Source organism: Diabrotica undecimpunctata, chromosome 4, assembly GCF_040954645.1.
Source record: "Diabrotica undecimpunctata isolate CICGRU chromosome 4, icDiaUnde3, whole genome shotgun sequence".
Classification (NCBI taxonomy): domain Eukaryota; kingdom Metazoa; phylum Arthropoda; class Insecta; order Coleoptera; family Chrysomelidae; genus Diabrotica; species Diabrotica undecimpunctata.
The window spans coordinates 44,985,881-45,013,681 of NC_092806.1; the positions used below are offsets into that span (position 1 = coordinate 44,985,881).

Below are 27,801 nucleotides of genomic sequence, written 5' to 3' on the forward strand. Positions count from 1 at the left end.
GGTCAAACAATTTATTGCACAGTTCAAAAATAGCAAAAATACTTAAAATCATTACATTTTTCTTCAATGATTCAAATTCTTCGCTGAATTCCGAACAAAACTTCTTACACTTCGCAGTGCATCTAGAAAAAATGGAATGTTGGTGTTAGTTATCTCTACTTTTTTTAGCTGACATTTGTCTCCTTTTTTTAGTGACTTGAATCAGTCACGTTTCCAGGCTTTGCGTCAGGTTCTGAGTCGGTAAAATGCTATCATCACTATCATTATCTAAAGATAAAAGCACTAAATCACTTCTAAGCATTTCATCAATCTCTTGATTGCTATCTGCTGTGGGATAAATCGATTGCTCGTCACTAAAACCAAAACAATAATGAGAACAAAGTTCTATATTATCTGTAATAAAATCTTTTACCTTTGAGTATTTGAGTATCATTTGCGGATGATTTTTCCCAGTCGTTCTTGTTCTGATTTCGACACATGTCTAGTATTAACTGAATTCTTGTATTTTTATTCATATTTGAAAACCAATCAGTAACAGCAGAAATTTAAATATCCAGTTTAAATAAGTAATGCAAAAATTTCGTTGATGATTTCAACTGCAACGGTCTTGGCTAATGTAAACATCATAAATATATTTTAAAGATATCAACAGTCTTGGGTTAACCTCAAAACTCAATAAACACACTGTATATCCTGTATAGAGGTGTTTCAAAAAAAGGTAACCCCGTCTCTAGGGTAGGTAAAAAACTGAAAAATAATTGAGGTTTGCTTAGTAAAAAATTTTTTTAACGCCATCCGTTTTCAAGATACAGTGCGTTGAAGAAAAAAAAAATTTACGCATTTTTTACGATTTTGCCGAAACTACTGGCAACATTGTAATGAAATTTTATACGAATATGTTTTGGAAGCTGATACAACCCATGAATTTATCTTTATATCTGATTCTTATAGAGGGCGCTAGTTACACGGATAGTCAATATAACTTTTTTAAGAGTATAATTATTAATCAAAATTTGAAGTAAACTTAAACATCATTGAATTTTACACGAAAAAGGTACTCTTGGTAAAACTCGATACTGTGTACCGTTTTCGGAATATTTTGATTTGAAAATTATGAAGTAATAATTGATGCTGGTATAAAATAGTTAGTAATTAAACAAAACTCACAACAAGAAAATTAAATTAATGACTAAGAACATAAAATAGAATTTAATTACAGTAAGTGTTCAAAATGCCCTCCGTTTTCGCGAATACACATGTCTATCCTTTTTTCTTAAGATTTCATTAACCTTCTAAACGGTAGGGATTTAGCTATGATGTCATTAATTTGACGTTGAATTCTTTCTTCCAATTCTTGGCGTGAATTTACCTCTGTAGCATAGACTTTTTCCTTAGTATACGACCAAACTGCGTAGTCCAAAGGGTTAAAATCGCATGAACGAGGAGGCCAATGAATCGGAGCTTGTGCACCTCTACCAATCCATCGATTCGGAAAATGATTACTCAACCAATTACGACACCTTCTATCAAAGTGTGGTGGAGCTCCATAGTGCATACAAAATAAAGATCTTCGCTAGTTTAGCGTTAAATCTTCTAATATCTCGAATAAGGAATTGTTTAAAAAATCAAGATACATATCACCATTTAAATTTCCAGGTAGAATATGATAACCTATTAATTTGTTACCTAAAGTTGCTGCCCAAACATAAACTTTAAAGGAGTGTTGGTAATGTGATACCCTTTTGACTCGCCGATTCTCATCACACCAGTAGTGTGCATTATGGGAGTTAAACATACCTTGTCGCGTAAAGGTGGCCTCGTCCGTAAAAAGAATGCATTTAAAAAAATTTGGATTGTGGGCTGTCCTTTGTTCCAATGTTTCACAAAAATCCACTCTAACCGGTAGATCATCTGTCAAGAGCTCTTGGACCTGTCTGTAATGATAAGGATGTAATTGCTGTTCTTTTAGTATCCGCCAAGTCCTTGAAGAAGAATTCTTTGTTTGTCTTGCTATATTCCTTATGCTAACTGTTGGATCTTGATCAAGTAAATTTAAAATATTATTTTCTTTATTAATTGTTCTTGTTGTTCTTGGTCTACCAGAATTTATTTTATTTGGTCTCACATTCCCAGTTTCGCGACAACGTCGTTCAACGGCTCTAAATGTTTTTCTACTTGGTAAGTTTCTTCTAGGAAACTTTTCTGCATAACGTGTCACAGCTGCACTAGAACATCCTAAACATTCGCCTAAGGTTAATAACATGTAAGTGCATTCAACATTTGAGTACATTTTGATTTGATTTTACAAATAACACGGTTTCAAAACTCTAATTATTGTTGATTTATCGTCATAACAATCAATAAATGTCAGATTTCCATGGCACACTTGGAGAAAAGAGAGGTATACCTATTAGAACTTTAAAATTACTACCAGCATCAATTATTACTTTATAATTTTTAAATCAAAATATTCCGAAAACGGTACACAGTATCGAGTTTTACCAAGAGTACCTTTTTCGTGTAAAATTGAATGATGTTTAAGTTTACTTGAAATTTTGATTAATAATTATACTCTTAAAAAAGTTATATTGACTAATACCTAGTACGATCCGTGTATCTAGCGCCCTCTATAAGAATCAGATATAAAACCAAATTCATGGGATGTATCAGCTTCCAAAACATATTCGTATAAAATTTCATTACAATGTTCAGTAATTCAAAATTCAGTAAAATTAAATACAATACATTGCCATAACTACATTGTTCTCGTTTTCTTTTTAATTTCTTTAACTTAACTGTTGAACCGCCACTTGATAGTTTAAGGCATGTTCACATCTATTCTTCTTGTATCTACTACATCTTTGGATCACAAAATCGACCCGGCTGTGATACAACAAAACAAGCAAGAAGAATTTACTCGTCCAAAAACGAAGCACTTCCAAAACCGGTGTATACTACGCACTATTATTAGTCTCCAGAATGTCTGTATTTGAAGTTGGCGTTTTAGTAGTCAGGTGTAGTCGATCTGCAGTTGGTACTAAGTTCATATCTTCGACTGTATATGGAATCTGTCTGGGACGTCCGCGACGTCGAATGGTATGCTCCGTTCTTGAAAGAGGCGCATCAGGATCAGTGGCAATGTATCTTGTTAAAGGAGACACATGGTAAATACCTCAGGACACAGATGGGGTATCTGGATTCACTATTTCATATAAAGTAGAACTTATAACTTTGAAGTTATACCGGCTTTAGCTTTGCTCCATACATGGGTCTTCACCAGTAATAAATCTGATATTTGGAATGTCTGATCTCGACGTTTACTATCAGCTAATTTCTTTCTAATATTTTGTTGGCTCTCATGGGTTTCTCTGGCTTGACTATCAACACATTTAACCCCATCTTTCCCCACTAGATGTCTCTAGTAGCATACTCTGGTAATTATTTTTTCTATAATTGCCAGTGTAGTCGGTGCGTTTTGATTTGGTCTGAGTCTTCTTACAAACTCTCTTTCTGATGACGGGTAGACCCAGAAACACGTGTTAGTGAGTGGTAAGAGACTCAAATTAAATCGAAACGCAACCAATTTCGTATATTTATCGTCCTTACTCGACGCAGTAAGTACAAGAATGATGGTAATTTATATGGGTAAATTGTTGATGCATAGTGGAATATAAATATTCCCAGCATCGCTCTTAATGGCTTGATTAAGCGTGAGTATACAATTTACTTTAATTGCTATCGACACATTTAACTTCATACTATATTTATCCTATTACGTCTTTTAGTACTTTAATACTACAAAACTTATGTAGACCAGAATGATCGCCAATGTCCAAGGTAAGTGGTCACACGAAACAAATAAGATAGAGCTTCTTAATGGACGAGTTTTAAATTGCGCAAGAATATTTACCCACCTTATTTTACCTAAAAATTGGACTTCACTGGTTTATACACTGAATCTCTCAATTTCAACGGCACTGGGGTACTTCAAATATGCTTTTAGTGCAAACCTTTCATTTTGCTCCTCGTTCGTTTCTGTTTTAAATATTAAACTACAAAATAGGCTATAAGGGAACGTAAATTAATTTCAAACATTTGAAATTTATTTACGTATATTGCATTGACTGAAATTATTAAGTAAACTACTTTTAAGTAATTAAAGTAAAGGTAAACTTATACAGAAATTTATTATTCAAAACCTTTGCAAAAACAAACATTTGAAATTTATTTACGTTTATTGAATTATTGACTGAAATTAAACTTATACAGTAATTTATTATTCAAAACCTTAAATAAAATCGGTCAACCAATTTCTAAAACACAATTTTATGAAACATTTGTAAATTTCTGATTTTCTCTTTTTTTTAAGTAACTACTGTAATTAATTTTGTGTTTTGTCTTTACAGGTGGGTTCCATTTATTTATTATTATCATTACACAAGTTCAGGATAACTGGTAAGTAATATCAGATTTCTTTTACTACTCCAGTAAATGACTGTTTCGGAGTGTACTTTTACCGTCACGAAGCATTTTGTTGAAAATTTGGATTTAGATTCATCTTACCCTCTACTTTACTTTTGGATTCAAGCCCAGGCTGCTTTTACTTGGAGGGTGAAAGCAACACCTTCTTAGAAGCCAAAAAAACCTATGTTCAAAAAAAGTTGAAAAATACTGCCCTCCTAATCCAAAAGGGCGTATCTCAAATTTCTGTTATTTTCCGTTCTTTTCACTTTAGTATTGCTATGTACTAACCGGATCATACTACTAAGCAAAAAACCGTATCGCAACTTGAAACAGGCTAAAATCGCTAAGAAAAATAGGCACAATTTAATAAATTGTTAAGATCGTATGCCAAAAAGTCATATCTCGAGTTACTTAGCAAAAAAGACCTTTCTGTGAGTTAAGACACTTTGTTTTAGAAACAAATAACCTGAAATGACAACAATGATTTCCTTAGCGAATAGGACCTAATATCTCTGAGATATGCCTAATTCGCTAAGGATTGTAACACGTGCCAGATGGCGAGATGAGCGCGAGAGTAACCAACTCAGCTGATTCATTTTCATTTGGGTCTCAGTGTTTGTAGTGGGTGGTTATGTTTGGTGTTTGTGACAATTGCTAACTTTTAGTTGCTTTGGTGCAGAATCAAGTCTATGTTCATCAATAGTTATGTTGCCTCTTCCAATACATTTTCCTACAATTAACATATCTTGGCTAATACTGGATCTCTTGCACGTTTTAATTTTTGTTGTCATATTTTTCGTATACATATACGTAGATTATAAAATAATTGCTCCTATTAGTGATATTCTCATGACTTTTCTTCTAGTTGTGTTCTAAAGTTTAGAATAGGTATGCGAAGTAAAGAAGCACTAGTAGGTGTATATATATATATATATATATATATATATATATATATATATATATATATATATATATATATAATATATATATATATATATATATAATATATATATATATATATATATATATATATATATATATATATATATATATATATATATTATATATTATAACAATATTATCATATCGTTTTCGTTCACGGCCGCCAAAGCAGGTGGCGCCTTTGTAAGCTAACTACTGTTGTAGTGAAGATTTGGGAGACATTCGTTGGACTTTCCGAGTTTGAATTTGTATCAGCCCGAGTGTCTGATGAGGCTGGGATAGGCCGAAATGATCATAACACTTTATTGATACCGATTCGAGCACGGGAAGTTTAACGAATTTGTCCTCCTAGGTAATATATTTGGCCATTTAATTCAATAAAGCGATAGCAGCTTTCGCTAAAAGATTTAATCTTTTACATATATATGTATTATATTATATATATACATATATATGTAAAAGATTAAATCTTTAAGCGAAAGCTGCTATCGCTTTATTGAATTAAATGAAATTAAATAAATTTAATTAAATGATAAAATAAATAAATAAAATAAACTAGAAAGATGGATGAAATGGATGACCTTAAAATCCATAGTTATATTGTAATAATTGTGTTTCTTATCATAATGATCTATAAATCGTCTCGAAAAAATAAAGGTTTTGTAAAAAATGACTTTTGAAATATTGGACTAATGATGTTTTTGCATGGAACTAAAAAAAAAACAGAAATACAACCATTTATATTTTTATTTCGAAAGGATGGTAACTACAAAAATTGGTAATTATTAAATAATAATGTTATGGAACAAAATCAAACTCATTATCTGACTCAGTGGCTACGTCGTCAGCTTGCTCACAGGTAGGCCACTTGAAAATTTTCTCGTAAAATGGTATATATTCTTTAAAAATGCTCTTTTGATTTTGCTTGATATTTGCAACTTTTTAGAATTAATGGCTACAGCATTATTTGGATAAGTTAATAATGTTGGTAGCAACACGGGGCGTTTGGTTTTGGAAAGACGAAACGTATAACTCATGAAACCGTCAATAAAATCGTGAGTTACAACTGTACCTTTGGCATGTTTATCGTATTTAAACGACATAAACGACGATTGAGAGAAGGTTATTTTTTTGTTGCTTTTGCACCTTTGAACCCAGGCTTTCATTGGAGGGGCAGTTTTGCTTGTAATATGTTGGCCACCAATTACGATAATCTAATATCTGACGTGTCTTCATCTCAAAAACGGAAAAATTTGTCCCAGCTACAGCCATAAGGAAATAATATTGGTCTGGCATATAAATTCTGCCATGTTTCTTAATTTTTGATTTCAGCACCCCAAAAGCTCGATCATTCGGTAAAAATGAATTGTCTCTGATTGGAAAGTAATGGATTATTTTGGAAAATCTGCCTCTATCCGTAAATGAGAGCAAAAACCGGATCATCGTATGGTTCTTATTTTGTCCAGGACAGCTGTCTTTGAACAAAAATACTTCTTGTACGTTATCGGGTAAAAAAGTTTCAAAATAATGGGACAACATGGAACAAACTTCATTAGCGCCTTTATTGGCTTGGCCTTCATGATAAACGTAAAACACAGATTCCTTGGTTTTAATATTTTTTATACCGAAGCAGTTCACCCATACTTAACGTAAATAAAATATCTCTTGTATGTGAGAACAACTGCGTCCTCTCGATTTTCACAAATATCTCTCACAAAATTTATCTTCTTGCATAATTTCTTGGACCTTCTTTTATAAACCGCTAGTTCAACTTCTGCGGTACGTTTGGCATGTGCTCCTAGGGACTGGCTGTTGATTTTTGTAACCAATTTTTCGCACTTAATACAGGTATCAACTTGGGGTCTAACAAAACTGTACAAAAAAGAAAACTGTCTTTAAAATACATACTTTGCGTAGTATTTATACTTAACATCCACATTTGGATGTTTTTCTTTAAAAAGACTATATATGGTTTTGACATCTAGGCGTGCATCAAGGTATTCCATTTTTTTACTTGCATAGTGTGTCTGTTTTCTGAGAAATGACATAATATGATCATAAATGAACTTATGAACTTCAGGGGATTTGGTATTCTATTTCGGGTGTTATCCTCGCCTATCACGGGGGGTCAAAGACTTAAGAAGCAAGCTGCAAATTCTTCTTACACGACCTTCTGATATCCCATAAATCCAATTAAAAGCCTTTTTACAGATCTTTTCGTTCTTCTTTCGATTTGTAACATGATAGGTGAATTGAAATTCTTTCAACACTGCTTCTTTTCGGGCACGGTGTCTCTGAACAGGCACCTTTTCGATATTTTGCTGCAAAAATATATCTTGCTCATTTTTGGTGGAAAAGTTGTTTAGTATGTCAACACAAAAAGCCAATTCTTCTTCAGAAAATTTTTGGAAACATTTTGCTCTGCATCTAAAAAGCAGAGATTTTTAAGGAATGGTAAAATTTCTAGCACACTAGAACATAAAATAAGTTTGTAGCTAATAAATTCCTGTATAGTTATATTAAACCTCTTATTAATATTACAAAAAACGCCGATTTTGATTTTTGGAACAAGTGTTCATTGAACTGACACTAAGTTTATATTTTTAAAATTTGCAAAACAAAAACCTTAATGACAATATTACATTAGGTACTGTAGTTTGTTTATTTATTTCGGAAAAAAATATGATTTTATTAATGAAATATTAAACTATGTTATGAAAGCTATAAAAATTTGCCTATTGCTGATACAAATGGTAATAAGCAAACCTCTATAAACCTATATAAAAGCATAAATTATTACTTACTTGCATTTATGTCCTGTAGCTTTAGCCGGTACAATATTTCCTTTATAGTTAGTGTGTTGTAAACCTTTAACTTTGGCATTACGTACAACATTCCTTCTGTATTTATCTGGATTGGGTTTTCTCTTTTTTAAAGGTAAATGTTCATGTACACTATCGTCAGATGAAGTAGGCATATTATTTCTTTGTTTAAATAACAAAAAACCAATAAATTTAAATTAATCATTGTCAAGCACTTAACCTCACAACACAACACATTAATGAAAACTGAAATAAAAACATGGTAACATAAACGACTCAACAACCATACGATCTTGGCTACCAATCAAATTCTTAGAAATTATGTTTACAAATTCACAGCAAAAATTGCATACGTCCTGGACTCGCGTTGTTTTTGCACAGACCTTCAATTTTAGTTGAAGAGTATTTCGACACATTATGTACTGACGGGTGTCGTTTTTGCACTTATGCACTTTTTGAAATGACCGATTCAACTTTTTCTGCAACAATCTCAAAGCCACCTCTAACATATAAGACTTATGTATCTTATGTAAGCTTCAATTCTCATGGGCATTGGGCATGTACCTAAACAAATTAACAATATTTTGTTGTGTTGTGTTATTTCATTCTTTAAGAGCAGCTTGTACTAGTTGTGCAGTGTGTTGTGTATTCTCCCGGTAAGCTCTACTTCTTTTTTAAGCATATATGACAATTGCTCGATAGGATTAATGTCAGGTGAGTAAGTAGGCCACTTTATAACAGTGACATATTTTACTTCAAGGAAGTCTGTACTCACTCTGCTGGTATGTGGAGAAATCTGGCAATTTCCATTTTTTGCTTGTCTTACTCGTCTTCTGAGTACACAAATTCGTCGGTTACCTGATTTTTCACAAATCCTGATTATATCTAAAAATAGCGCATTTTGTCAATTTCTAATGTTCCAGTTTTGGTGTTGCTAAATAACAATCAAACATTTAGTTATCGCCGACAATTCAAAGAATTACCTCCTTTTAAATGTAGTTACATTGGGTTTTTCGATTAACCTTGGGTAAACCTTTGTGTTTTAAGTTCAAAGCTACCATACATTACCAACGTTATAAAAAAAAACTTTTTTTGCACATAGTAACAAAAAACACCATTATGTTACTAACAAAGTTTTTTAATATTCTAACTCTACAATTCTAAGTTACGGTAAGATCAATAATGTTTTTTAATAGATAATATATGATAGCTAATTATAATTTATTCTCTTTCAGCCCTGAAGAAGCCAAATTAATTCACTTTGGCGAAAACGTTCGGCGAAACAATTGATACTCATTAGAGTCTTTCTTGCAGATTTCCCCAATATTTAAGAGTTTACTATATACATATATATATATATATATATATATATATATAACTGCGAATAGATATAGTTACAAAGATGTTGAAAAAGAAGTACGACAGCAAAGCTTAAAAGCAAGTAAAGCGGCGGGATCTCTTAATGACACAATCTGGAAGAACAAACACCTAAGACAAGACACAAAAACAAGAATCTATAAAGCAGTTATTAGACCTATATTAACATACATGGCGGAGACAAGACCTGACACATCTAAAACGAGACGACTACTAGAAACAACAGAGATGAAAATACTCCGACGAATATCAACATAGAAGACATAATGGATGGGTGAAAAAACGGAAACAGGAGTGAAACGAACACATTAGTAGAATGTCAGAGGATAGGATAGTACGAATAGCACGAGATAAGTCACCAAATGGACGAAGAAGTATTGGCAGACCAAGAAAAAGATGGTGCGACAATTTTAACAATTTAGAAGGCTGAGATTGAAGAAGAAATAGGCTATAAAGCCTACATACAAGAAGGAAGAAGAAGAATAAGCAATAAGAACAAAATATTCCAGATGCCTGTTAAACACTTCCAAAACTTAATTACCACAAAATATAAATTAAAACGATACATTTCAAATTAAATGTAAGATGAATTAAATAAATATTTTATTTCTACAAATTATAAATCAGAACGATTCATTTCAAATTAAGTATAAGAATAATTAAATAAATATGTTTAGGCATTTCAAAACCATTTGTTATTACTGAAAATTTCATATTACCAAAAAACTTGTAATCCAATAAACGTCTTCCAGTGTATTTGCGAAGTGGCCTTAATTAAAACTTGTCTAAAAGGATAATTTTCAAAGCGAAAAGGGATTCAACGAGTGACAGTCTTCAATAAAAAACATTTTATTTTGAAAGAGACCTAAAACAATAATTCTTTAGAATGTCCAAAAAGGTAAAAGAAAGTTTGGAAAACGTTCATCCCTATGTATTGATTTGTTAATGGAACTTTTTCAATTAAAGTTAAAATATACCAGAGTCGAATAATAACCCTATAATGGACGTATTATAAAAACAGGTCAACTCTGTGTTTTAATGATTTTTCTGTTGTACGTATTATACAAAGACTTTTTTCTGTACGTATATTCCTAAGTACTTTACATTGTAACCTTTTATCTTACCAGTCGCCTTTATACTATAATATATATGTAAAAACATACCGAGAGTGAATTGTAATATTTCATTACGTTAGATGGGAATTTTTTCGTCTGTCTACCGTCATTAATTATTAGTAGTTGTTGGCTTACTACTGCGCTATTCGATGCCATAATTAGCATTTTTATACTTTAATTTATTTCCTCTACATTTATAAAAACTTTATGGTCAATGACGGATCCAAGGGGGGGGGGTCACGGAGGTCATGAACCCCCCAAACAAAATTAAATATCAATCAAAAATCAATATAAGCAGGAAGTCAAGAGTTGAAATAATTCAAACTTATTTATTCTAGGGATAAGTGAATAATTATGAGGAAGCCTTTTTACATTGCTCTTAAAAAAAATCAACAATTCTGAATATACTAATACCTCGACTAACGCTACCCCGACCCCGACTTCCGCGAATTCAGAGTTACGCGATTCAAATTTTGTCAATTCGTCATTTGAGTGCCAGAGAATCGTTTGATTATCGATGAGATAAAATTACCGCCCACACATTATTGCTCATTCAATGTATATGACATGACTTTCCGCACAAAATCAGCACATTTTTATTTTGTATTAGGTATTTCTTATCTTCAGTTTTGTCTACGAATTGGTTGTTTGTAATTTGAATATGTATTATAATTGTTGAGTCTGTGTGCTTATCTATAACAAATATCAAAGTAAATATTGTTGTTGCATTAGATCTGTCTGATACGTTAGTGAATACAAATAAAAGAACTGGGGGCTGCTGTCCAAATTATTTGTGAAACTCGTTGGGTTGAAAGGCATTATGGTCATCTTCAGTTCCAGGTCAAATTAATCATCAAAATATGCAACGCCCTTGAAACAATTTCCACGTAGAAGGACAGTAAAATGTCAGCTGATGCATTTTTATTAATGCAAACTATTAGGAGGCCAGAATTTCTTATTTCAGTAGTTTATCTCAGTGATGTTTTAGGTACAACTGTATCACTTAGTCGTCTTCTTCAGTCACCAAAATTAGATTTGAAGAAGGCTACTGAGGCCATAGAGGAGACTAAATCCATTCTTTAAAATAAAAGATCAAATGCTGAATCTGTTTTTAGCAAATTTTAATATGAAGTAAAGGAAAAAGCTGAACAACTAGACATTGAATTGAAAATGCCTCGTATAGTTTCTCGTTTCTCATCAAACCTGTTGTCAAAACCAACCAAAATTATGGAACTGACAGTTATCTAAACTGCTCGGTAGTTTACGACTGACATTGTCGTAAATACGAGTAAACAGTTACGTTGAAATTATATTTTGCCTTGCAGTATTTGAACTGCCTCTGCCGTGTTAGGATGTTGTCCCGCGCTTCTGTTTTGTTTAGCCGTTGGTTTAGCGCAGTTTGAATCATTTTTCGTGTATAGTGTGTATATGAAAAGCAAACTGAAAATGAATAAACCCAAAAAGAATTAGAAAAAGTGGTGGCAAAGTGTTTAACGAAGACGACGACGTTAAAAATTTAACTGAGCATAGTTTCAGTTCCGACACAATTGATAAATACGCCAATGGAATATAAATCAAAGTCAGCAAGAATCTACTTAGCCCACCCACCACGCTATACGCGGCGAGCTATACCAATTATTTTTCGAGAGCAACCATGACTTCGACACGAACACAAAGTAGAAAATATATTGCAGTCGTTTCAAAAACTTTTTACTCTAGAAATGCTGCAAAATCTTGTGCGACATACCAATGAAGAAGCTGAACGTAAAAACGTACCAAAAACAGATATAGTGAAGTCGTTTTACCCTGTCGTATTTCGGATTAACGCCCGAAAAATAATTTATGACTCTAGTTACAGCCACTTTGTTATTCTTTCCCTTTTCTACCTGCTTTGTGGTACCGAACCTCCTACTGGTCGGCTGTAGTACTTGAGGATAAATCAGCGCTACCAAAACAATTTTTTTATAAATCGTGAAAAAACGCAAATTGAATGCTTTATGATGATAATTTATTGAAAAAACTTTTATAATTTTATTTCAAATAAAATTATAAAGAGGAAATAATACCAAATTATCCTGGTAAAGGTGATTCTACCAAATGCTATTCGAGTACTAGTGCGAGTAATGGCAAAAGATATATTATATTGCATGCAGGAAATACGGAAGGTTTTATACCCAATGCTAGTCTTATATTTTCTTCGACAAAAAAAAACTGATGATTACCACGGAAATATGGACGCCGATATTTTTTAACATTGTTTTGAGGAAAAATTATTAAAAAATCTGAAAAATCCGTCATTAATAGTCTTAGACAATGCTTCGTATCACACCAGAGAGGAGGAAAAGTTTCCCACAAGCAGCTGGAACAAAGAAGACTTAAGAAAGTGGCTGTCGGAGAAAAATATAGAACACGAATATCTAGTTTTAAAAGCTGGATTATTAAATAAGCGCAAAGAACACATTACTGAGAAAAAATTTGTCGTTTACCAAATGGCACTAAAATATGGTCATAAGGTCCTAAGACTACCACCATATAACTGCCAGTACAAACCAATTGAATTGGTGTGGGGCATCACTAAAAACTACTATGATAAACATGCATGTAAAACCACCGACGAAGCCAGCGTTTTACAACTCTGGCAAGATGCACTAAACCAAGTCAATGAGGAACAATGGCGGAAATGTATTGAGCATACTGAAAAAAAATTTTAGAGTCATATGAAATAGAACAAGTTATTGATGAAATAAGACCTTTAATTATTCGTAATGATGAAGATTCAGATGAATCGGATAGCGAGTCAGATAGTGATGATACCTGTCCATAGATTAAGACGTAGATAGAAAAATTAACACAAAAGGGTACCAACCACCAAAAAATAAATAAAACAAAAACCGCATTCAGGAGAGAGCCGGAGGCACGCCGCACGACGCTCTTGAATGCAAGCACCAAAAAAATTAGATTAGCAAGTAAGGTAGATTAAGGACATGACTGGACAAATGAATGGGTATTAGACGACGGATGAAAGGATTCGATGCTTGCTCGCTCTCGACTGCACTTGGTGCAGAAAAGGGAAAGCAAGTATCGGCACACACAACCATCATTAAATCGCCGAACAATTGCTTTGACCGGTAGTGATAAAGCTTACCACTTAAATGTAAATACACGGAAATCTCCCATTGCCTGACAGGGGATACCGCGAAATAGTCGAGACCTGGCTCCAAAGGCCAGGGGGCGGAGGAAAGCCGGGGCTGGTTGTACCGCAGGAGGACAACCTACCTCGGTGGGTTTGGGAAGGTGTGTGTGGGAAGTAGGAATAAGTCTTTGTTTTATATAGATTTATATTTTTATAGATATATTTATAAAATATATAAAAATAAAAATATAATACAAAATTTCGAACACCCAGTATTAACATTGGCAAATTTTTTTAAGCTTAAATAAAAATAGATTTTAGTACACGCTGAAAAAGAATTTTTGTTTTTTCAGCATAAATATTAACCACAATATTAATTTTTGAAGTTGCATGTGTAATATGAACAATTTTTCAAAAACTTTAAATATCTCAAAAACGGCTATTTATTCGAGAATGGTATCCCAATAAAAATCGATCCAGATTTCTTTTGTTTTTCGTTCTTCCGTTTCTATTTAAAATAAGAAACTTAATGGCGACTTCAGGTACAACCGGAAGTACTAGAAGAATGCAAGTATTTAAAAAATGAAGAATGCTTTGCATAACCCAATATTCCAAGTTTGCAGAAACCAGTGACAAAGAGAACTTTGAAAACTTTTAACCAACATGTTGCGTGAATGACCCTGTATATTTCATACTCAATGTTTATCAATTTACATTATGATATTCAATTATTATAAAACCTAATACAAAGTTATTTTATTAAAAAAATCCCTAATGTCGTATTATCAAATTAAGAAAACCGTCCATTTTTAATTTGAGAACCGCTGACTACCTGAAGCAAATCTGAACAGACACTTTTATTACTTATGCGACAGGCTAAAACGATCCTACTATAATATCGAGATTTTAACTTTACTTGATATTTTCATTTTGATGGGAGCCCAATCTTCATTAATAACGTCTTCGTCAAAATTTTCAATGTTTTTATCTTTTCTTACGATAAAAAACTTAAAACTTTTTGATAATCAAATTCTTTTTGCAATTATTGGGACTATTAAATTGGGTTTTTCTAGCTAAAATACATACAATTAGAAATCGGAAAAGAAACTTCATCTTCCTTTTTTTGACATCTCTTCCGTAAGATGCAGTAGACAAAGAATTTTTTTGTAGTAAACGGGCCATAATCTTTTATAGTCTTTGATTAATGTATTCCCTTAATCCATTACGTATCCGAAAAAAAATTTTCTGTGCTTGAACTGACAATCAGCGAACTATAACTTTGACTAGAAGAAGCCAGTCATTTTTATAAAGCTTTTTCTTCGCCATAAATACCTGTTACATGGGATGTAGAAATATCATCTTATGGGGAAATATTGGATTACACTTTGAAATTGTCCAAGGTTTGTAAGGGCTAAGCACATTCTAGAACTATATTTTTCCCAGTATGACCACCGTATCCACCAGAAAAAATATAGGAATGAGTGGAATTTATGTTTATAAAAATAAAGGAGCAAACCTCATTGGTTACTTTTTTGCCCACACGATCGTGATTTACATAAAACATGGTTTTCCCAAATTTTAGGTCGTGGATATTAATAACATTTACAGTTAGTTCATGACGGTAAAATGTGTTTTGAACCGGAATTAAAGGGAGGGCAAGATTTTGCGTGTAGTCCACGCAAATTGCTCCTACCATGGCTTATCTGTTTGGAATAACTCATGAATTGACTTCATCTTGCTATAAAATTGTTTGGCTCTTCTTTAGTGAACATTGTTTTCTGCCACAACTACACTTTTAGAATTGTCGTTTAATGCCTTAAATTCGTTGTAAAACTTAACTTAACTTAATTTTGTTGGAAAGTTCCTCACAGGTGCAGTAGGTGTCGACCTGTAGTCTACCAAAAACTAAACCGCTCCTTGAATATCTTAGGATAAAAGCTGTACTTCACAGATCATTTGGGATTTAATGTAAGAAATAGTTCAAGCATTTTTCTAAAAGTTTAATTTTTACTAAGGTAGTGAAATTCATGGCTACCTAATGTGAATTTTAACTGGAACTGAACAAATGAACCACCTCTCCAAGTTTATTCCCTGACGTATTTTTACCTCTTATACTGTTAGATGATTTTCCCAACGGAAATAAGTTAGCCAAGCCCCAAACACGGACCGCGGTGGTCCCATAAATACTAACAAAAGCGGTTTTACAGACACTGTATCTGAAATAGAGGACACAGAGTATTTATATGATTTGTTTTTTGGTTTTGATATATTTTGGTGGAATCTAGGTCATTTTCTTGCAATTTCTGAACACTCGATTAAATCTTGTGAACTATTTTTATAATTCTAATTTATTAAATCTAATAAATAACTTTATAAATAATAACTATTTATTATAAAATGTTCTAACACTTAGTTTATTTAATTAATTTATATACATATGTATAATCTTATATTAATTTATTTTTTACTGACACTATTCTAATTTATATAATTTATTTACAGCATTTATTTCCCGCGTTACAATTCAAACTATATTATATTTAATAACCGTTATCTGGAGTTTCCTAGGATTCGGCCGTTGACCTTTCCTGAACTTTCTCGAATGCCATGGAAGCCAGACAGGTTTTAGCGTAGGGGACCCGTGGATTTACCTACTAAAAAATACTTACAATAATAGAAAAAAAATATGTTTACAACTTAGGATATGAGTCATATTTATCGTAATACTTGCATATATGAATCTTGTTAGACATTAGAAGCCATTTATTCGAGAAACGCCACACGCCCAGGACTTGTCGGATGTCTCAAATAAATATATATTTTAAACTAGCCTTGACAGTGTTATATGGGTTAACATGTGTGATTTTTCTTTAAACTATGCGTCTATCTGAGGATATATTGCTAATCTAAAAATGTCGAAATGTCATATTTATGGACATGTGGGATTTATAAAATAAGCAATCATACTACACTCTAGACCAAAATTAACCGGCCACCTTAAAAATGGGTAATTTTTGATTTCTTATATCTCCTAAACCTGTTGTTTGATTTATGTGATTTTTTTAATAGGTGAAAGCCTTATTCCTTGATAATATCTCTATAATAATATTGTTGCTAAACAGGTAAATTTTCATTGTATACCGGGTGTATGAATCAAACTATGTTTTTTTCTTAAAGTTTATGAAATATTCTAGCACATGTAGAATACTGAAATTAAATCGTAACTACAGCCTCATGCTTTCTCAACATTTTGTTTTTTGATTGATTCGCTTACGTTGGATAATAAAAAAATTAGGTGCTTTAACAACTAGACATGTTTTTTATCAATTTTTATCTCCGCGGAAGAGAAAAAATAATCTTTTTGAAAAAAAAGTCATTTGTTACAATAAAAATCTAATGAATAAAATCTTCAAAGAAAATTCAAATTAACAATATTTTGAAAATCAAAGTCTAATTGAAAAAAAAATTGGGTATCAATAATGGGTGTTGCCGTCTCTAGCCCTTAGGACTTTTTGGAGCCAATTTGGCAATCCATTCATGATAACCTGGATATAAGATTCGGGGATATTGTGCCACTTCTCTACTGCAGCTGTCTTCAGCTCTTCAAAGGATGCAGGCTCTGGTACTCTTGCTCTTACCCGTCTTTTGAGGTTGTCCCAGATATGCTCAATTGGGTTAAGATCGGGACTGTGTGCTGGCCATGGTAGAACTTGAATCCCGACCTCATTAAGGTACTCACGGGTAGATCTTGCTGTATGGCAACGTACATTGTCATACAGTTATCACCAATGAATGGTGCAAAAGGCATGACATGGTCTTGGAGAACTTTTTGCACGTATATTTGAGCATTCTCTACCGAACACAACAAGATCAGTACGCGCTTCGTAAGAAATACCTCCCCAAATCATTATTGACCCCCCTCGGTAAGCCACTGTTTTGGTTATAGCGCATGCAGCAAATCTTTCATTTTGATTCCTATAGACACGTTGGCGTCCATCTGGACCTTTTAGGGCTATTCTGCTCTCATCTGAGAACAGTATATTCTTCCATTCCGCCATAGTCTAGTTACCATATTCTCGCGCAAAATGAAGTCTAGCCCTACGGTATTGTGGGAGTAGTTGTATTGCGCGAGCTAGACGAAAAGCCCTCAAATTTATTTCTGACAGTCTTCTTCTAATCGTTTGTCTACTCACACTAACGTTTCTCACCTCAAGAAGAGACTTTCAGAGATTTCTCAATACTTTAGTGACAATGAAGCGGTCATCTCGAACTGAAGTGCATCGTTTTCGGCCTTGACCTGGCTTGCGGTTGTACGATCCTGTCTCTCGAAATCATCTGATGGCATCTTGTACCGTAGTTCTGGGTACATCGAGTATACCAGCGATATGACGTTGACTGTAACCAGCATCAACTAAAGCCACTGCCCTAGCAGCATCAGTTGGAACGAGTGGCATTTTTAAAATCACAAACAATAAATAAGCACTATAATTTCAACTTAACCAATATATTCTCTCACAATGATATAAAATTACAATTTTAATTGTAAGTTTTAATTACAAATGTAATTTTAATTACAAATTGTTCAAGAATTGTTATTAACACGGAAACAGATTTGCAACAATATCGTACAACGACTATATGTCATAAATCCTTCGATGACACAAATTTAAGAAACAAACTGTCACAGGTAATGTAAACAAAACAATAATAAAGGTAGTGGGGTTAATTTTGCTGGTGAGTTAAATCGTCTGTATTGATGAAAAACATGACTAGTTGTTAAACTACCTAACTTTTGTCTTATCCAACATAAGCGAATGAAAAAAAAACACAGTTTAATTCGTACACCCGTTATAAAATGAAAATTTATCTGCTTAGGAAGTAGCAACCATATTATTATAACGATATTATCAAGGAATAAGGCTATAACATTAAAAAAAAAACACTTAAATTGGACAACAGGTTTAGGAGATATAAGACATCAAAAATTATCCATTTTTAAAGGTGGCCGGTAATTTTGGCCCAGAGTGTATATACATTTTATTTTTAACAACTAAATGTATTTTCCTTTATTGAGCTTTTAACTATTAAATAGAGAATAACTGCCATATTAGGGTTAACTGGACAAATTTTATATGTTACATAATTCCACGACCCATTTGTAAGAACGAGAAGATGTTATCTACGATCAATTTAAAGTTATAATGTGGGGTGGCATTTAAACGACATTCTTTCATGTGAATTGCTTTGAACGTCGACGTCGTTCTCGGAAATAACCAATTTCTTGTTTCTTAAAGACTATTTACGTGCTTATATTTCTAATTTTACAATTGGATTCAAGAATAGAAAAAAAAGTTTTAGTCCACGAATATTGTTTTTCTATTTTTTATAGAATATTTTAAAACATAAAAAAGCTAATATCTTATCAAATTTAGTTTAATCAAATACAGTTCTAAAGTAATTATATTGTTGATTTAGGGGGTAGAGTTTATTTTCAGTATTTTAAAAATATTTTTAAAATTTTTATTTGAAAAAATGTTTGAAATAATTTTTTTATAAAATTTGTGTATTATAGTACAACAGTTCAAATGGAAAAGTTGAGAAAATGGCAGCTAATTTTCTAAAATGAAAAAACATTACTTTGCGGTATTTATCGTAACTTCTAATTGGATAATCTGGTAACAAAAAACCAAAAAGATTTCGTTGGCGTATGAGTTTCCCTAGGTCGCAACGTCAGGATATTGTTTATTAATTGTTTTTTTCAAATTTCAGAAGTAAAAAAGACGAATTTTTTTAATTTTCGAAAATATTGTGTTTATCTTGATGTTTTAAAAGTAATTATAACAACAAAATAAAAAATATCTCTAAGTCGCGACCTAGCAATTTATCTATAAAAGAAGTGTGCAAAATTTGAGATGGATCGATTCAGTAGTTTATGAGATACGGTAAACATCGACATAAAAATTATTCCGAGAAAAACGCGTTTAAAAAAAAGCTTATTTTCTTTTTATACTTACACAGCCCATATAGCGATATAATTCCTGCTAAAATATCTAGAGCATCTTTTGCTCCTGCTTTCGACGAACTGCCCTTTTTTGGTAGATCTGCAGCCATTTTATCTGCTCTAGTAATTCGACTGTTATCTGCCGCTAGTACATAATTATGAGAACTTGACACTGTACTTTTATAATTTCTAGTTAAGTTCTTACTCACCTCAACTCACTTAATTATCTCACTCACCTCACTGACATAGTTTACTCACTCACTCATCTCACTCGCCTACCTCACTCTATCACCTCATTCAGTCACCTTACTCACTCACCTCACTCACTCACCTTACTCACTTAGCTCACTCACTATATAAATACTTATAACTTCATTAATTGTGCTCCGATCACTCTGAAATTTTAATTGGACACTCTTCAAGAGGTATAGTATCGAATAATAAAATAATAAAAACTCAAAATAAAATCCTACTCCCTATCTTAACAAGACATAATGGTCAGAAAAGTAGAAAAAAAAAACGCGCGGCTAATAATATTTACCTGGATACAGCGAAAAAAGTGTGGATAAAAGCAGACAGTTTAAAGTGGTACATAAAAAAGAGCCTGGTCACTATGGAAGCCACCATAGTAAAGTTTAAAACGGGAAATTATATGCTGAAAATTGTTTCAGCATACGTTAGACCCAATGATCCGATCTTCAAGGAAGACCTGAACGTCATTTTGGACACAGAGAAGCATACCATTGTGTGGCTATTTTAATAACAGACAAAACACCATAGTGGTAGGACTCACAGAACCTACATACTTCCATGGTGGAGACCGCCTTCCTACATTCCTGGACGTAGCAATTCTAGAAAACGTGGGTTAATAACACGAAATACACTCAATAAAGGATGGTGAATCAAATCACAACCCAATTTTATTAACCCTAGGAGAAGACAAACTCTTTGGAAACCTCCAAGAAAAAATAAGACAAGTTGGCCAAACTACAAAAGAATAGTAAGCGAAACTATCAGTGCAATAACAACAATAAACACAAAACAGGAACTAGAGAAATGTGTTCTAAATTTAGAAAAAACGTTACAAAATGCTATCATAGCCATTATTACAGAAAAAGAAACACCAACATTAAAAAGAAGATTTAGAGAAATCAGCAAAGAGCTGAAAAAACTAATAAAGAAAAAAACAGTAAAAGAAGAAGGGCCACAGAACAAGAAACCAAGAGGACAAAAGAATTGCTAATAAACCAAATAGGGAAGTCAAAAACAATTAGAAGAACATCGAAACGAAAATTTGGACAACTATATCTAGCAAATAATTCCAAATAAATCTGCGTTTTAAAAGTTATTAAATACTAAGAAAAGATAAAAAACCAATTCCACCCTAACATGGAGAAAATGGAATTAAATACGCAGAAGAAGACAAAGCGAAAGTTATGAAAAATACGCTAGAAAGAGGATGTAGGAAAAATGATCATCCCGATGAAGATATTTACTTCACAGAACAAGAGGAAGGAAAGTAAAGGGCAGTAGAATAAAGAAGGGGCAACACAGATATTACCTACACCTCCCCTGAAGAGGTCAGACAGTTGATCAAGCGTACTAACGCCAAGAAACTCAATGACCGGACCATATTACAAATAGAGCTCTGAAGAATTTGCCAGCAGAAGCAATATTATACATAACAAATTTAATTAACCACATCATAAGACATTTTCCTGTCACATGGAAGGAAGCTCACGTAATACTTATCAAAAAACCAAGGCAAATTGGCACCTTTTCACACAATTATCGGCCGATAAACTTATTACCAGCAATAAGCAAAATATTTATTATTTATTATGTATATATATAAACATTATTCTGATTGCAGAGCGGGTCATACTAGCTAGACTAAAACAAAAATCGGAAGAAATCGGAACAATACCTGGAGCACAGTTCAGATTCATATCCAAACACTCATGTGAACTTCAGATACTGCGTCTATTAGAATATATCACAAAACGGTTTAAGAAAAAGAGATAAACAGCAGCCGCTTTTCTAGATGTCAGTAAAGCATTTGACAGAGTCTGGCACGAAGGCCTGCTGTATTAAATATGAACCAATGTGTTTATAGTGAGGCGATGAGATATCTTCTCTCGTCATGCCTAGCCCACAGGAGGTTCAGAGTTCGGAGTTCAGAGGTCCAACCCTGACATTTTATTTTGTGTTTGTTAACAATCTTAAAAAGTGAAAAATAATATTCTTTGCTAATAAAACGTTTCTTATACAGTGTAGAGAAAAATAGTTCCAACAAAAGCTTTAGAACATAAAAGGTTCTTAAATCTGGGAGTTTTCCAAATAAAATACATAAAGAATTGACCGAAATAATTTCAAAAAAACCTAATTTTTTCAGTAATTTATAAATGTTAATACCTTTTATTGTTTGCATAATGACATATATACAATATAACTACTCAAAATTGTGGCAGTTAATGGATTAATAAAGTGAGCTAAATTGCAAACAGATCAGCCAAAGTTATTCAATTCGTTTTTTCGGAGAGAGATTATTTAAACAACTGTACTTGTCCTAACAGTCCTTCTAAAGCCATTTTGTAAATCGCAGTCAATTACTTTGGGGCTTTTTTTTAGGATATATTAAAAAAACTTGTTCTGATTTTTTAGCTTATAAACATATTACTTATAAACATTTATAATGAAAAATATGTTAATATTTTTATGTCACACGGTTGTAAGCAGGTTCAATGAAAAGTTGGTAAAAAAGCACTTTCCAAAAAAAAACAAGAGCCTATATAACCGATAAAAAGAAACAATCACAGATATTGCAGCGGAGTGTTCTTCACTCCACTTTTCTGTGGCGGTATTTTATTTTAACCTAACTTTTTATTTCGTTACTGTATATGCCATCTATAAGTTGGATCATAAAATATAGATCTTTATTTACAGTCTATTTAATTTTCAGTTCTTAATGCTAATAATGAAAAAAAAAAATGTAATTTTAAGAAAAAAATGCTACCCTGTTTCATATTGATCATTTTTCACCAGCTTTTCATTGAGCGTACTTACAATGTTTATATGCTAAAAAGTCAACCCTCGTTCAAACTAGTTTTTAATAACAAATTTAATAATATTTGCAGGTTTTTTTAAATATATCTCAAAACTAGAACAACATAAAATCGATTGTGATATACCTACAAAATACTTCTAGAGTGACTGTTTTGACAAGTACAGTTGTTGTTTATATAATCGCTCTCCAGAATATACAAACTAAATAACTTATAAACCCTCGATCTGTTTAAAACTTATCAGACTTTAATACATTAACTGCTAGTTTTAAGTGGTTATGTTACCTTATACAAAAAAAAAACAAAGTTTTAATACTCATGAATTAGGTACTGCAAAAGACAATTACAAGAATTAATATTTTACTTAACAGGCCTCCGGGTTGAACCGCGTCGATTATGACTGCGCCGAGCTTTCGACATCCTCTCGGATGTCGTCTTTAGGGTTTCCAAGGTCTCAGTCTCCCGAGCCCCAGACGCTACTACACTGATCACTAATCAATGCATTCCTGCTACTGGGAACAGCGGTTGGCGCAAACATTTCTGACAACAGGATTTTGATTGAAGGGTGGAACGGACAATATTTTCTTTCAGAGAGTTTACAATATCGAAGGTAAGCGGATGCCGCCATTTCTTTAATTAAGACAATTTGACCTTTTGACCATTTCTATGGATTCTTGGATAATTCTTGGTTTGTAGAAGCGAATGGGGCTATGGTTCTGGAGTTTTCAAAATCAATTTTGTAACTTGTATGAAGATGTTGTTGACTTATAGCTGAATTAAAGCTATAAGCTATATTAGCTAAAAAATGCCGAATTAAAACTGTGTGATTAGAAACGATCTCACGTTACGGGAAATTGTTTGATACCACAAAGACGGCATTGGGTATAATTTACACAGCTGAAGTTGTGGTTTTAAAACACGTACTGATGAAATAATGAAGAAGCAGTTTTAAACCTTAATTTAAAGTACAAGGTTGCTGCGAAAAATTGTAATCCGCTAGCAATACTCAAGCTGAGCGCATTGTTAACTGTTATAGAAGGTTTTCCCTAAAATTCCTAGACAAGCCTGTATGAAACGACTATATGCAGTCAATCGTGGAAACATTCAGCTTTAATTTGCCATTTTGAACTTCTCAAAATATGCTTGCAATCTAAATTTATACACGATTTTGTAAAAAATATGGAAATCTTTATAATTGGCCTTCAAATACTTTAAATAAAATATTTATAACTGCTTCTCTCAATTGCACAAGTATCTAAGCCTTCGAAAAGTATATAACATTAGCTAAATTCCACTCAATTCTTCCTTTATGGAAGCATTTTCTATGACGTAAGATCGTTTATAGAAGTTGACTTTTTCCAACATTTGTGGCCGTATATCGGCAATAACGCAGCGAATGTTATTCTCCAAGTGGTCAATCGTTTCAGGCTTATCGGCGTAGACTAGCGACTTCACATATCTCCACAGAAAATAGTCTGGGGCGGTGTTAAATCGCACGATCTTGGAGGCCAATTTACAGATCCAAAACGTGAAACTATGCGATTACCAAACATTTCTTTTAATAAATACTTTGTGGGACGAGCTGTGTGTCATGTTGCGCCATCTTGTTGAAACCACAGATCCTGCACATCATGGTTGTTTAAATAAGGAATAAAAAATTTAGTTATCATGGCTCTATATTGGTCACTATTGTCTATAACTTTCTAACCAGCATCGTTTTTGAAGAAGTACGTACCAATGATTCCACCAGTCCACAAAGCACACCAAACAGTCAGTTTTTCTGGATATAATGGTATCTCAACATACACTTAAGAATTATCTTCACTCTAAATATGACAGTTTTGTCTTTTGACATAGCCATTCAACCAAAAGTGAACTTCATCGCTAAACACAATTCGCTTATAAAAATTATCATCAACGGCAATCTCGTTTTGGGCCCATTCACAGAATCTACACCTTACTAGGTGATAATGTAGCTGTGATGCAAACAAAGATCTTTCTGCAAAATCTCCCATAAAAAGGATGGACACATATCCAACTGCTGTGCATGATGGCGGATGGACTGATTCGGGTCTTTCTCTATGCTACGCTCTATATCAGCAACAACTTCTCCTCTACGCACTGTACTACGTCTCTGTGGATGCGTATTATCATTAAAAGTAAACGTGGTGCGAAAACTTTCCATGGTAATCGTATTAATTGCTGTGATTTTCAAAACAAATTTGGACAATTTGGAAGCATTATTCAGGCGTCAGTCTATTCATGCTAAAATACCAAACCAAACTTAACATAACACTTGACAGCTGTTAAAATGGTAGCCAGTTAAAAAAGTGTTGTCAACTTACATTACCATACCTACAAAAAGACACCTTTTAGCAACTGACATAATTTGTGCCAATAGAACATTCTAATCATTTTTACCATCGACTTGATAAAAATTTGTATTTAAAAAATTGATTTCGCGCGCGTAGCCCATTTAAAATCTGTGGTCGCTTTAAGCGTTGTTTCTGAGAGAATTAGGAAAGGTTCATTATAAAAAAAAGTCATCAAAAAAGTCAAACATTTTGGTTTAAATGACCTCAGCTACATTTCTTTTTTGGGCTTACAGATTTTTGGAAAATCGATGTTTTCCGTTCTTACCCCTTTGAGGGGTTTTAGGGTGAAGCGCGGGGGTAAGAGTGACACACTTTTTTGCATCTTTTTTGAGGTTTTAAAAATTAATACCCACAGCAACATAGTGCCTGTTGGTCTAGTACTCACAGATCAAATCTATGATGACTGGACTAAAAAGTTCGAAATTATGGAAAACGTAATAAAATTTAAAATAAATAATAAAATGAATGATGAATGAATGCACTACACATTTGATAATGTACAAAGAAAGCAGTTTTTTTAATAAACTTAGTTCAATAGTTCTATTGTTTGCGTGATATTGCCTTTTGAAGTAATTGATTTTATATTATGCAACGTTAGAAGTTTATTTTTGACGTATGTTGACATCAATAACACAATAAAACGCAATATATTTTATTATTTATTTTTAAAACTTGGTTAAAATCATATATCATTACAAATTTATTTATAATGTATACGTATTCACTTTTGTTTCGGTGCTCTTACTAGCGGCAATATATTTATGTTTTCTCTCCAATGCAAATGTCGCATTGTACTGCATTCACATGTACTTACTCACTTAAGAGAATTGAGCTATGAATTTCGAAGCAAAAATAGACCTGAATAGTGTATAATACATATATTCATTCAGGTTATACCGATGCTTATGCCCACGGGAGACTTATAAAATAAAAGGAAATAAGAGAATCATATGAACATGAATATTTTTGTGTCATATTATTCTTTATTGCAAAGGATGTACATATAATCTAATGGCATGTCTTGCGTGGCATGCGCGAAAAAATGAGGAGGGTGGTTATCAGTAAGGGCATCTGGCAGTAAAAACCTTGTTAAAACCATGGAAAGAGGGAATATGGAAAACAGTTTAGACGCTAGGACGTTGCCCATAAGCGACATGCAGTTACGGCCTCATCTGATCCCTGTGAAAATAAAATGAGGGCTACCTCTGAGAGCACGAAAGGGGCCAAAGAAGCTAGTACTGAGAGTTCCAACTCTCAATGTCGAAAGAATGACAGGTAAGAAGGACTGGTGTACTTTGTGTTCTGGAAACTCGTTCAAAAAGTCATATTTCGAGAGGTTTTGGAGATGTATGCAAATTAATATCATATAATAATTCAAATAGTCACGGCAGAAACGGAGTTAGTATTATTTTGAACAACGAATGTAGGGAATAGTAAGGCAGTAGCACCTGAGAAAATATTTGTGGAGGTTTAAAAGGCTGTATTAGTGAAAGGGGTTATTTTGGGTGAAACATTGGGGCAAATGATGAGTAGGATATATGAAGAAGAATGGATACCCAATGATTGGAGAGAGAGAGAGAGAGAGAGAAAGTGTGATAGTATCACTAAATAAAGATAAAGGGGAACATTCAGAACTGTAAGAACTATAAAGGAATAAAGTTGCTATCATATACAATGAAAATTTGGGAGAAAACTGTACAGCGAAGGTGAAGGAGAAAGACATCAATAGGAAAAGACAAGTTTGGGTTTATGCTAGGAAAGAGGACAACAAGTGCCTTGTTTGCGTTAAGACGATTGATAGAGAAATACAGCGAAAAGAGAAGAGAGCTACATTTGACATTTATAGATCTTGGGAAGGCATACGACACAGTCCTAGACATGAGCTATGAAGATGTATGAGAGAGAAATAAATGTGTTCCTGAATAGTACTTAAAGCTCGTAAAGAATATAAATAAGAAGCGTACACCAAAGTAAGGACTGCTATCAGATTGACGAATGTTTTCCAGTGACCGTTGGTTTACATCAAGGCTCTTTACTGAGTCCTTAACTGTTTAATCTTGTTATGGATGTACTGACAGAGAAATAAGGGAGGTGACTCCTTGGGCAATGCTCTTTGCTTACCATATCGTGTTAATAGAGGAGGGCAAATAAATGTTTGAGGAAAAGTTGGAATGTTGAAGAAGGGGTATTGAATCGAAAGGACTTAATATTAGCAGGTAAAAAAGGGAGTATATGTGGGTGGGAGACAGGGGAATGATTGGAGAGATAGAATTGCTTGGAGAAAAACTAGGACGAGTAAGAGAATTGAAATATATTGCCTTTTATCTAGCGGATTATGGGACACTAAATTAAGAAATGTAGCATTTGTATTTTCTTTCGTATGTATTAAAAATCACCCTGTATGTATTAAAATACCGAAGAATTTTTTCAATGTATTTCTATTTCCTATCGTATATGTTAAAACACCGAAAAAGTATTTTCAATCCTTTTGCATCGTTGAAATTGCT

At 33.0% G+C, this 27,801-nt stretch overlaps 1 long non-coding RNA gene across 1 annotated transcript in view; it reads left to right on the top strand.

The window, feature by feature from the left end:
• The window catches only part of LOC140438224 (uncharacterized), a 132,907-nt gene that overhangs the window by 76,678 nt on the left and 28,428 nt on the right, over positions 1–27,801 (top strand). Inside the window, exon 2 of the long non-coding RNA XR_011950460.1 lies at positions 4,407–4,455. This is a non-coding gene — a long non-coding RNA (uncharacterized lncRNA). The remainder of the gene's footprint in view (positions 1–4,406; positions 4,456–27,801) is intronic.